Raw genomic sequence first — 11,746 nt, forward strand, 5'->3', positions numbered from 1 at the left:
CTTTTCTTGGAGGTTTCTTCGAATTTCCTTCTTTTTTTGATCGAGTTTATGTTTGATGCATACCCATTTGATACTGTTTTAGGTACTACTATTCGCAGTTTTTTCTGAGAATATCTGTCCTTATTGATTGTTCGCCTTTCTCTTCGTTCTTGATTTTTTATGGTACTCCTTAATGATTCTTTTAGGCTCCAATATATGAATCATCTTCCATGAATTTTGCCTATTTTGATGATATAATGGGCTAGAAGCAAAAAAAGAAAAAGAAGAACGGACAAATCGGTAGTCTACTTGCGACTGAATTTTCTCGACCCACTGTATCTGAATGATGCTGATATTGCTCTAATGGATTAATGCATGGTCTCGATAGAGATTCTTGGTCACTGCTGAGTTACTATAGCAGAATTTTAAGTTGAATTGATGTGTCTGATGAGTTAGGTTCACTATGTTTGTATTATCAAATCTAGGTTGATATTCGATTCATTCAAGCTCATCTAATTAGGAAAAGATTTAGAGTTACGTGTAAATTAAAATGTTCCATCCTCTCATTCAAAATCATGGAATTTGAGGGACTATCTCTATTCTTATTAAATAAAAAAGTGAGCAAAAATTTGACCTCCCCTCAAAATTTAGGAAAGTTAGAAAGACGATAGTAGAAAAAGAAAATTTTTTCTCATATTTTTTTTGGATAAAAGCTCATGTCTTTTTCCAATCAAAAAAAAATTGCTTCTTAATAAATTTGACAAGTCCTATAAAAGGGGGGAAAATATTCTATTCTGTAATTATGAAAAAAATTATTCAGAAATAATCAGTCAAAAAGGAAAAAATACTACATGCACAAAAGTTATCACTCACAAAAAATTTTGAATTATACAAAATTAGCTGTATATGATGTCGCCATTATTTGTTATTTCTGATCATGTTGACAGTGGTAATGATCATTTTTGTGCAGCGATAAAATATTTATAATTTAGTGATAGATTGTTCAAAGGAGGGATCAGTTTTTGAAGATATGCCACCACCATCAGGACTTGAACTTCAACCTAGCTCTTACCAAAAATATAAAAATAAAAAAACATTATACACAGGAGTGGTGCCAACCAGCAAAGCTAATATATTATAGCTCTTGATGATAGAATTAATCATATACATATAGAAAACTAGCACCAATTAAATATATGCTAATTAGATTTTGATTTTGTTTGGCCTAGATAGAGGATAAAATGACATGATTTGAAAAATTAATTATAAAAACTGGCTTAACTACATAAAACACTGAGTAGGTCACTATCTGGTTGGTGTAATAAGTTTTTCATGATCTAAAAAGAGGGGTGAAAAAGAATAGAAAACCAGCACATGATAGCACATAACCAGAATAATATTGAGATTTTTTAAAGATAATGACAAGCAAATAAAAAATCTAATATCGAATGATGGTTGGTTCATATGTACTTGTTGAGCGAACATATAAGTCATGATCATCCTCATCCACACCTCTCCTAAATTATCAAATATGGTAAACATGTATAGCATAAAATAAATGATATAGAGCTAGATCAATTTACAACCACACCCTCTTAGTATCTCTCTATGAGGTTCACCCAAAAATATATAGTACAATTAATTAAGGTTGTGATACATGGTTGATGAATGGATAATTTCATAGTTTCATGAATCCTGATTGATTGCTTATCTGACATGTGGCACTCGTTATGTGGCTGGATCCTGATATCATGTGGCCTATGTTATCCTTATCTTCGTGGCTGATGAAGACTAAGCATCTGGATTAAGCTGGGCCAAGTTTCTTTGTCCGTTACTCCCCAAGTTAATATCAGGTATTAACCAATCACATCCGGCCATTTGATCTAAGCATGCACTGGCGAACTTAATTAAGAATGATGGTTGGACCATAATGATCATGAAGCTGTTATCTTTGTTAAATGGCACTCAAGTGGAGCATTTTCTGCAAATTATCAATAGCTTTTCCTTGTTACTAAAATTTTGAATATAACGAGTTTTGAGTAGGATGAATTACTTGAAATAGAAGTGTTTTAGCTGCTTATATTGATGTTTATTGTCACACCCTAATCAACCGGCACAAGCCAAGCAAGCAATGGATAAAGCAAATCTCATAGGATAGGTCAGGCCTGTCTAAGTTTCTCAACTTATAAACTGATATACATTAAAAATAGGTAGTGGTACGTAGAAGATAGAGTATCCAGAAAATTCTATCATTATGGATCACATAAATCAAGTTAAGTTTCAATTAGCAGTCATCATCATCTCTGAATTACACAATACTTTTCAATACAAATTTACTTGAATTAAGGTAAACTTGCTAACCCTAATTCTTTTTTTGTTTTTATTTTGATAAAAGTGAAATCATAATTCTTTAATACTCAGTTCATAACCTCGTCCGAGCTACTCAGCACCTACCAACAAGATGAGAGGAAGAAGAGCGAGTTAACAACCTAGTAAATTAATTACCTTGATGCCTCTAGCAGATCAATCATATAATATTCAAAAATAAATTTAAATTCAAATAAACATATATATCATCTATTATAAAAAAAAATTATAATATAGTATGCATGTGTAGAAATCAAAATAATAATTCACTTGCAAAATGCTTGCATGGAATTTCTTTTATAAATGCACCAAAATTTTAATTATACTTCTTTTTCTCTCTTAGTCTCTGTGGATATGGCTATGATCTGCCTCATGACAAGACTTGAAGTAGACTAGCTCTAGAATACATGACAAGATTCATAGTTCTTGCTTTCTTAGCATAACTTTCAAGCAATGTTAATTATGAATTAATTTTAAAAAAAATTACATTGCATAGAATCATAGATTTGTCTTTTGATTAATATACATATTCTATTGTATCCGTACATTTATTTATTTTTGTACAGATAAAAAAATTATGTACATTGATCAATTGATTGTCCAGTATGGATAATTTGGAAAATGTGAGTAATTCTATAGGTCATTACCATAATCAAATGGTATGCTGAGAGTTCAAAAAAAATTTTGGATGGTATTTTTCTTTTGTTCTCCCTATACGGGAGAACTAAGGAAAAATATTGCCGAAATTTTTTTCGGCTCTCGTTGCATATCATTTGATTTCTGTAATTGACCTATAGAATTAATACATTTTCTGAATGGGATAGGATCTTCTTTACTTATTAGTTGATGATAGCAAGCATTTACTATGTAAACTTTATCTAGCTGTTATTTTTTTGGACTTTATGAAATGACTGTTTTTTTTTTATTTTTAGATAAATTGTAAGTTCGATCATTTTTATCCTACAATGGACAAAAGTTGGATAAATAAACCAAGGAATAGTAAAGAATATTTAGATGGAGTTCATGACTTCATTAAATTTGGAATGGAGAAAAGTAGTTAGAATGGAAAGATTTTATATCCATGTCGGAAATGTGTAAATAGTTCTTCTTTAGATCCACAAATTGTTGAAGAATATTTGGTATGGAATGGTTTTTTAAGAGGTTATACCGACTGAATTTTTCATGGAGAATCTATGTTGCCATCATCATGTAACCAACCCCTGACTCATTTTGGATCTACTAGCCTACAAGATAATTCTGCAAGAGATGATGATATAAGGGGTTTGATCACAGATACTTTTGGACCTGATGTTCAAAATTTAGGAGAATCCAGTAGTATACAAGAAGCAGTTGGGATGTTTGATGGATGTACGCATATGAAACGTATGCATGTTAAGGAGCCTATACATAGATCTAATGATGAGACAGCTCGTTATCACACCTTAATGAAAGATGCAGATGAAGAATTATATCCGGGTTGTACGAAATTTTCTAAGATTTCTTTTCTTGTACATTTATTTCATTTAAAATATTTGAATGGATGGTCTGGAAAGAGTTTTACCATGCTGCTCAAGTTATTAAAGGATGCATTTTCAGAAAGTACTCGTTTACCACCATCGTATTATGAAGCCAAGAAAGTAGTAAAAGAATTGGATCTTGGATACGAAAAGATTCATAGTTGTCCGAAAGATTGTATGTTATATCGGAGTGAAAATGCTAATCAAGAGTCATGCAATGTATGTGAATCTTCAAGATGGATAACACAAAAAGAAGATCGAGATGATGTACTGAATGAATTGGATGCAACATGGAGTAAAAAAAAATCGGCCAAGGTATTGCGTTACTTTCCTCTTATACCTAGATTAAAAAGGATTTATGCATCATCAAAAATAGCTTCATCAATGAGATGGCATGATGAAGGACGTATAAAGGATGGAATATTGAGACATCTAGCAGATAGTCTTCAATGGAAAGCATTTGATGATAGGCATCCTGATTTTACCTCTGATGTTCGCAGTGTTAGGTTTGGCTTAGCTTCTGATGGCTTCAATCCATTTCAGACCCTGAGTTCTACCTACAGCACTTGATCAGTCATTTTGATACCTTACAATTTGCCATCGTGGATGTGCATGAAACAATCATCACTTATCTTGTCAATGGTTATTCCAGGAGATAAGGGTCCAAGCAATGATATTGATATTTTTCTACAGCCTTTAATAGAGGAATTGAAACAGTTGTGGGAGGGTGTTGATGCATTTGATGCTTCCAACGACCAAACATTTAAACTACGGGCAGCTTTGTTATGGACTATTAATGATTTTTCAGCATATATCAATTTATCTGGCTGGAGTACAAAGGGACGGGTCGCATGTCCTTGTTGTAAAGATTCAACACATTCAATTTGGTTAAAATATGGAGGTAAATTTTGTTACATGGGACATCGTCGATGGTTGGAAGCAAATCATCCGTTTCGATTTCAGAAAGATTTGTTTGATGGTACTATAGAGTTGGAATGTACCCCTATTCCACCTTCTGGAACTGATGTTCATAGACAAATTGATGGCATCAATTACAGCTATGGTAAGCACTCAAAGTCCTCTAAAAAAAGAGGAAGGGATGATGTTGAAAGCTCAGTGCACGAAGGGTTACCAGAGGAAGTCAGTATCAGTACTATAGATGCAGAGGTGTTTCAAGATCCAGACAATTATTTCAAGGATGAAAATGAAGAAGACACACAGATAGCATCTCACAACAGCCCAGTAAACATTTATGGAAAAAATGAAGTATCTTTTTTGACTTACCTTATTGGAAACATAATCTTATTCGGCATAATCTTGATGTCATGCATATAGAGAAGAATGTTTGTGATAATTTACTTGGAACATTTTTAAACCTTGATGGAAAGAGCAAAGATAACATGAAGGCACGTCTTGATTTAAAAGAAATGGGTATCTGACAGGAACTTCATCCTAAAATGCTTGCTAATGATAGAATTTATGTGCCTCCTGCATGTTACACAATGTCTACTCGAGAAAAGGATAATTTTTTGGGAGTTTTGAAAAGTATCAAGGTACCTGATGGATATGCCTCAAATATTTCACGATGTGTGCATCTAAAGGATCGAAAACTTTCAAATATTAAAAGTCATGATGGTCACATATTGATGCAAGATATTTTTCCAATAGCTTTAAGATCGTCATTACCGAAACAAGTTGTTGCAATTGTACTTCGATTATCGTCATTCTTTAAGGCATTATGTTCCAAAGTTATTGATCCTCGGGAACTTGATCAGTTAGAATCCGATATTGCAATTACACTTTGCCAGATGGAAAAGATTTTTCCTCCTAGATTTTTCACTATTATGGTACATCTGCTCATTCACCTAGCTTCAGAAGTTAAAGTTGGTGGACCGGTACATTATAGATGGATGTATCCTATTGAGAGGTATTATTGCAAATCTTAAATCTTTTGATAATTTTATTAGAAACAACAGCATACTGATATTTTAATAAATATTTAATTCTTGAAGGTATCCTATGCGTCTTAAAGAGTATGTGTGAAATAGAGCCTATCCCGAAGGCTCGATTGCTGAAGCATATATTGTGGATGAATGTTTGAATTTTGTTCAAGATATCTTCAAGGTGTAGAGACTATTTTTAGTCGACCTCAATGGTATAATGACTTTATGGAGAATGCAGAACTGTATAAGTTCTTAACTGCTGAAAAATTCTTGGGAAGAGCTGAAAGTATTGTACTTGATCAAAAATTCTTAGCACAAGCACATCGTTATGTGTTACTTCATAGTGACATAATATCTGACCATCGTAGGTTAGTATATTTAAGGAATGACATCAAAATTTAAATTTTATATTAGATATAATATTCTAAATGATATATTTATATTTTATGTAATGAATTTTTAATTTATCAGAGACGAGCCAATCATAACATTCGTCCTAATGCAAGGATTGAACAGTGATGGTTGGTCGAGTTATTCCCTATGTGGCTTTCGAATCAGGTGTGATTTATATTTAATTATGGGATACATTAATTTTTGATATATATTTAATATCAGATAAGTCAACAGCACTTCGTCATATTATTTTTTTTTAGGTATCAAAGATGATGGAGACAAATAATTCAGATGAACTAATAGCTCTTGCTCGAGGACCTAACAAGATTGTGAATAGATATAACAGTTTCATAATTAATGGCTTTAAATTTTATACTAGAGAATGGGAGATGATGGGTATAAAATACCCATAGCCGAAGTCTTCAACAGAATCAACGATTCCGCCCACGATGCCGACCTCAAAGGAAGACTCCGCCCGGACTCCTACGGGAGCCGGGCTTCATCCTCGACTCCAACGGCTGCAGACAGACTTCGTCCGGACTCCTATGGGAGTCGGACTCCGCTGATGACTTCAACAGCAAGTAGACTCCGCCCCGACTCCTACGGGAGCCGGGCTCCGTCCTCAACGTCAACTGCTGGTAAGCTATCCGAACTCCTACGGGAGCCGGACTTGGCCTTTAACTTTGATTGCAGGAAGACTCCGCCCGGACTCCTACGGGAGCCGGGCTTCATCCTCGACTCCAACGGCTGTAGACAGACTTCGTCCGGACTCCTACGGGAGCCGGACTCCACCGACGACTTCAACAGCAAGTAGACTCCGCCCCGACTCCTACGGGAGCCGGGCTCCGCTCGGACTCCTACAGGAGCCGGGCTCCATCCTCAACGTCAACTGCTGGTAAGCTGTCCGGACTCCTACGGGAGCCGGACTTGGCCTTTAACTTTGATTGCAGGAAGACTCCGCCCGGACTCCTACGGGAGCTGGGCTTCATCCTCGACTCCAACGGCTGCAGACAGACTTCGTCCGGACTCCTACGGGAGCCGGACTCCGCCGCCTCGACTCCAACGGCTGCAGACAGACTTCGTCCGGACTCCTACGGGAGCCAGACTCTGCCAACAACGTCAACCGCAAGCGGACTCTGCCCGGACTCCTACGGGAGCCGGGCTCCTATGGGACTCCTACGGGAGTCGGACTTCATCCTCAACTCCAACAGCTGCAGACAGACTTCGTCCGGACTCCTACGGGAGCCAGACTCCGCCAACAACGTCAACCGCAAGCAGACTCCGCCCGGACTCCTACGGGAGTCGGGCTCCGTCCTCAACTCCAACCGCTGGTAAGCCCCTGTCCGGACTCCGACCGCTGCCAAACTTCAGCCAGCAGATCTGCACTCCCAGGCCACAATCACGGCCACGATCCTGCTCTACTTCCTGCGGCAGACTCCGCACAGCTCCATCACCCCTTGACAGGCCACAGTAACGGTCGCCAGACTGTTCCACTCCCTACGACGGATCCCACGCGGCTCCATTACTACCTGACAGGCCACGATAAACGGCCATGATCCTGCTCCACCTCCTGCAACGGATACCGCACGATTCTTCCATCCGCTGGCAAGACGCGACAGCAAACGCCGCCCCACTTTCCACGGCAGATTCCACGTGGCACGCCCCAGTGATGGCCACGGGTCTACTCCACTACTCTTCACAGTAAATTCCGCCTGACCCTGGGCAGCCCACTACCAGGCGGTTACAAACGTCGCCATCAATCCATTACCTCCTCCGCCTATAAAAAGGAGGACCCAGATACGTTATTCTATAAGCTCATTTCTTATCTCAAAACTCTGCTAAATTCTCCGTTCGAGCGCTCCATTCTTGTTGAGGCAGAGAACTGACTTGAGCGTCGGAGTGTCTTGCCGGAGCAACCCCACCTCTGGTTTAGACTTTTCTTGCAGGTCCCGGCGGCGACCGCGACTTCCCCGACTCCAGCTTCTCCGACGCAAGCGAATTTTTGCACCAACAGGATTGGCGCTAGAGGAAGGGCGGCGTCTTCGCAATACCCTTGTTCTTAAAGGAGTGCTCAACGGATCCACTTCCGGCCATCTTCTCCGACACCCACTCCTCCTTCCTTCATCTAATGCCTTCTTGCGAGGCCTCTGCACAATTATCTCCGGCTATAGTCGTCGATGAGGAGTGACCGGATGACCGGCCTCTGTCGGATTCCGTCAATGCCATCTCGGGGGAATCCCGACGGGGGATAACCAACATACCAGCTGCATCCCCCAAGCGGCAAAAAGTTGAAGAACCCATAACCTTTACCGAAGAAGACACCCAGGGAGTACAACTCCCTCATAACGATGCAGTCGTGGTTTCCTTGAATATAGCAAACTACGACGTCCGTCGCATTCTCGTCGACAACGGAAGTTCGGCCGACATCTTGTTCTACGATACCTTTTCAAGAATGTCCACTCTTGGCGGTCATCTGAGATCGATTTGCTTCCCCTTGATAGGGTTTACCGGTGATGCCGTTCCGACGGAGGGAATGATAGCTTTGACTGTGACCGCGGGTCTGTATCCAAAGCAGTCTAGGGCTCTGGTGAATTTCTTGGTGGTAAAGGCGCCATCCGCCTACAATGCAATCCTTGGCTGACCCGACGTTAATGCTCTTCGAGCTGTCGTATCGACCTACCATTTGAAACTGAAGTTCCCCACCAGCCAGGGGATTGGAGAGGTCCGGGGAGACCAAGCCCTAGCTAGATATTGCTACAGCATCGTCTTGCAAAGAAGCGATCAATCGAACCCCTGTCCTGTCGATGGATTGGATGCTCGCGATGACCTCACTGAAGAGAGGGGCGGCCCAATCGAAGATCTAGTACCAATCCCTTTGAATGATGGGAACGCGGATCATGTGGTGCTAATTGGTTCCAACCTGGGGGAGGAAGTGCGGACGCGTCTTATTGATTTTCTACGAAGAAATGCGGATATTTTCGCTTGGGTCTCAGCTGACATGCCGGGGATTGACACAGAAGTCATGGAGCATCATCTGGCTGTCGACCCAAAGCATCGACCGACAAAAGAAAAAATCCGGAGTCATGCCCCGGAGAGGCAGAAGGCGATAGCCGAGGAAGTGGATAAGCTTCTCAAGGCCAGATTCATTAAGGAAGTCAATTATCCTGATTGGATTTCCAATGTTGTCTTGGTCAAGAAAGCAAACGGCAAGTGGAGGATGTGTATAGACTTCAAAAAGCTGAATAAGGCTTGTCCAAAGGACAGCTACCCCCTTCCCAAAATCGACCAACTGGTGGACGCTACTTCAGGCCATGAGCTCCTCACTTTTATGGACGCGTTCTCCAGCTATAATCAAATTAGAATGGCATCGGAAGATGAAGAAAAGACAGCTTTCATTACTAATCGCGGCCTTTACTGCTACAGGGTCATGCCATTCGGCCTCAAGAATGCGGGCGCAACCTACCAACGGCTGGTGAATAAAATTTTCAAAGAGCAGATCGACCGAAACATGGAGGTCTACGTGGATGATATGCTTGTAAAAAGCAGGTCTTCCAGAAGTCATGTCGCCGATCTCGAGGAAACCTTTGACGCTCTTCGAAAGTATAGAATGAAGCTGAACCCAACTAAATACGCTTTTGGGGTAACCTCAGGAAAGTTCCTGGGCTTCATGGTATCAGGGTGCGGGATTGAGGCCAATCCAGAGAAAATTCACGCCATCCAAGAGATGACCACCCCAAAGTCGATCAAAGAGGTTCAGTGCCTCACAGGGAGGATAGCGGCTCTTAATCGCTTTGTCGCGAGGTCGGCCGAACGATGCTTGCCCTTCTTTCAAACCCTCAAGCAGCCGAAGAACTTCTATTGGACCTCTGAATGCCAATAGGCGTTTGAAGAATTAAAAAGCTACCTTAGCTCACCATCGTTGCTGGCGAAGCCTGAACCTGAGGAGGAACTATTTTTGTACCTGGCGGTCTCTCCCATGGCCCTCACGGCCATCCTTGTCAAAGAAGAAATGAAAGTCTAGCGACCAGTCTACTACATTAGCCGCGCGTTGAGGGACGCCGAGACCAGGTACACCAAATTAGAAAAACTGACCTACGCCTTGTTGATTGCAGCTTGGAGACTCCGACCCTACTTTCAAGGGCACACCGTGACGCTACTCACTGATCAACCGATCAAGGCGGTTTTGCACCGGGCCGACACCTCCGGAAGAATGGCAAAATGGACGATTGAGCTCACAGAATTCGACATCAACTACAGACCTAGACCAACAATAAAGACCCAAATATTGGCAGATTTCATAGTAGAGTGCACTATCCCAGAGGAGGCCGAACCTGAGCAAGGCGAGGTTGACGACCTGAAGTCTCACCCGAACTCCCCCAACGAAGAGGCCAATCCCTCCGATTGCTTTTGGACCCTCTATGTGGACGGATCTTCCAACATGGCAGGCGCGGGTGCAGGCCTGATCTTGGTCAGCCCGGAGGGAGTCATCGCGGAGTACGCTCTGCGTTTCGAGTTTTCCACAACAAATAATGGAGTGGAATATGAAGCTCTGATCGCAGGATTAAGGATCGCCAAAGAGCTGGGAATAGGTCAACTTCGGGTACACAGTGACTCCCAACTAGTGGTGGGACAAGTCAGTGGGAGTTTCAAAGCACGGGAGGACAGTATGACCAGATACCTTGAGAAGGTAAAGGAGCTCACCCCCGCCTTCAGCAACTTCAGCATTAAACAGATTCTAAGGCTGGAGAATATCAGAGCCGATCTTCTCTCCAAACTGGCGACATCGGCTCCGGCCGAATTACCCAAAGGCATCCTCTTTGAAGTTCTAAAATACCCGAGTACGAAAGAATCGCGGCCCATAATGGAGATCGACCACGAGTCCAGCTGGGTTGACCCGCTGATAATCTATCTCAGAGATGGAGTCCTCCCACAGGATGCGAAGAAAGCTCGAAAACTCCGGAATCAAGCCTCGAGATACCTCCTTTATGAGGGTAAACTATACAAGAGATCATACTCCTTGCCCCTCTTAGAATGCCTCCGGCCCTTGGAAGCTGACTACGCCTTATGGGAGGTACACGAGGGAGTTTGCGGAAATCATTTGGGAGCCAGGTCTTTATCCCACAAGCTACTCCGCCAAGGATATTACTGGCCAACGATGCATCATGATTCGATTGAATATGTCAAAAAGTGTGATCGATGCCAGAGATACGCCAACATCCAGAGACAGCCCGCCACCGAGCTCACATCTTTGAGTGCCCCATGGCCTTTTGCACAATGGGGGATGGACATCCTTGGCTCCTTTCCCATGGCGTCTGGACAAAGAAAATTTCTCCTTGTAGTGATCGACTACTTCACCAAATGGGTTGAAGCCGAACCACTAGCGAAAATCACAGAAGCGAAAGTGCAAGATTTCGTTTGAAAATCCATCGTTTGCAGGTTCGGTTTGCCTAGAACCCTAATCACTGACAATGGGCGGCAATTCGCGAGAGCCAGATTCGCCGAATTCTGCGAAGATCTAAACATCTCCCACAACTTCACGTCAGTAGC

This window comes from Elaeis guineensis, chromosome 11, assembly GCF_000442705.2.
Source record: "Elaeis guineensis isolate ETL-2024a chromosome 11, EG11, whole genome shotgun sequence".
Classification (NCBI taxonomy): Eukaryota; Viridiplantae; Streptophyta; class Magnoliopsida; order Arecales; family Arecaceae; genus Elaeis; species Elaeis guineensis.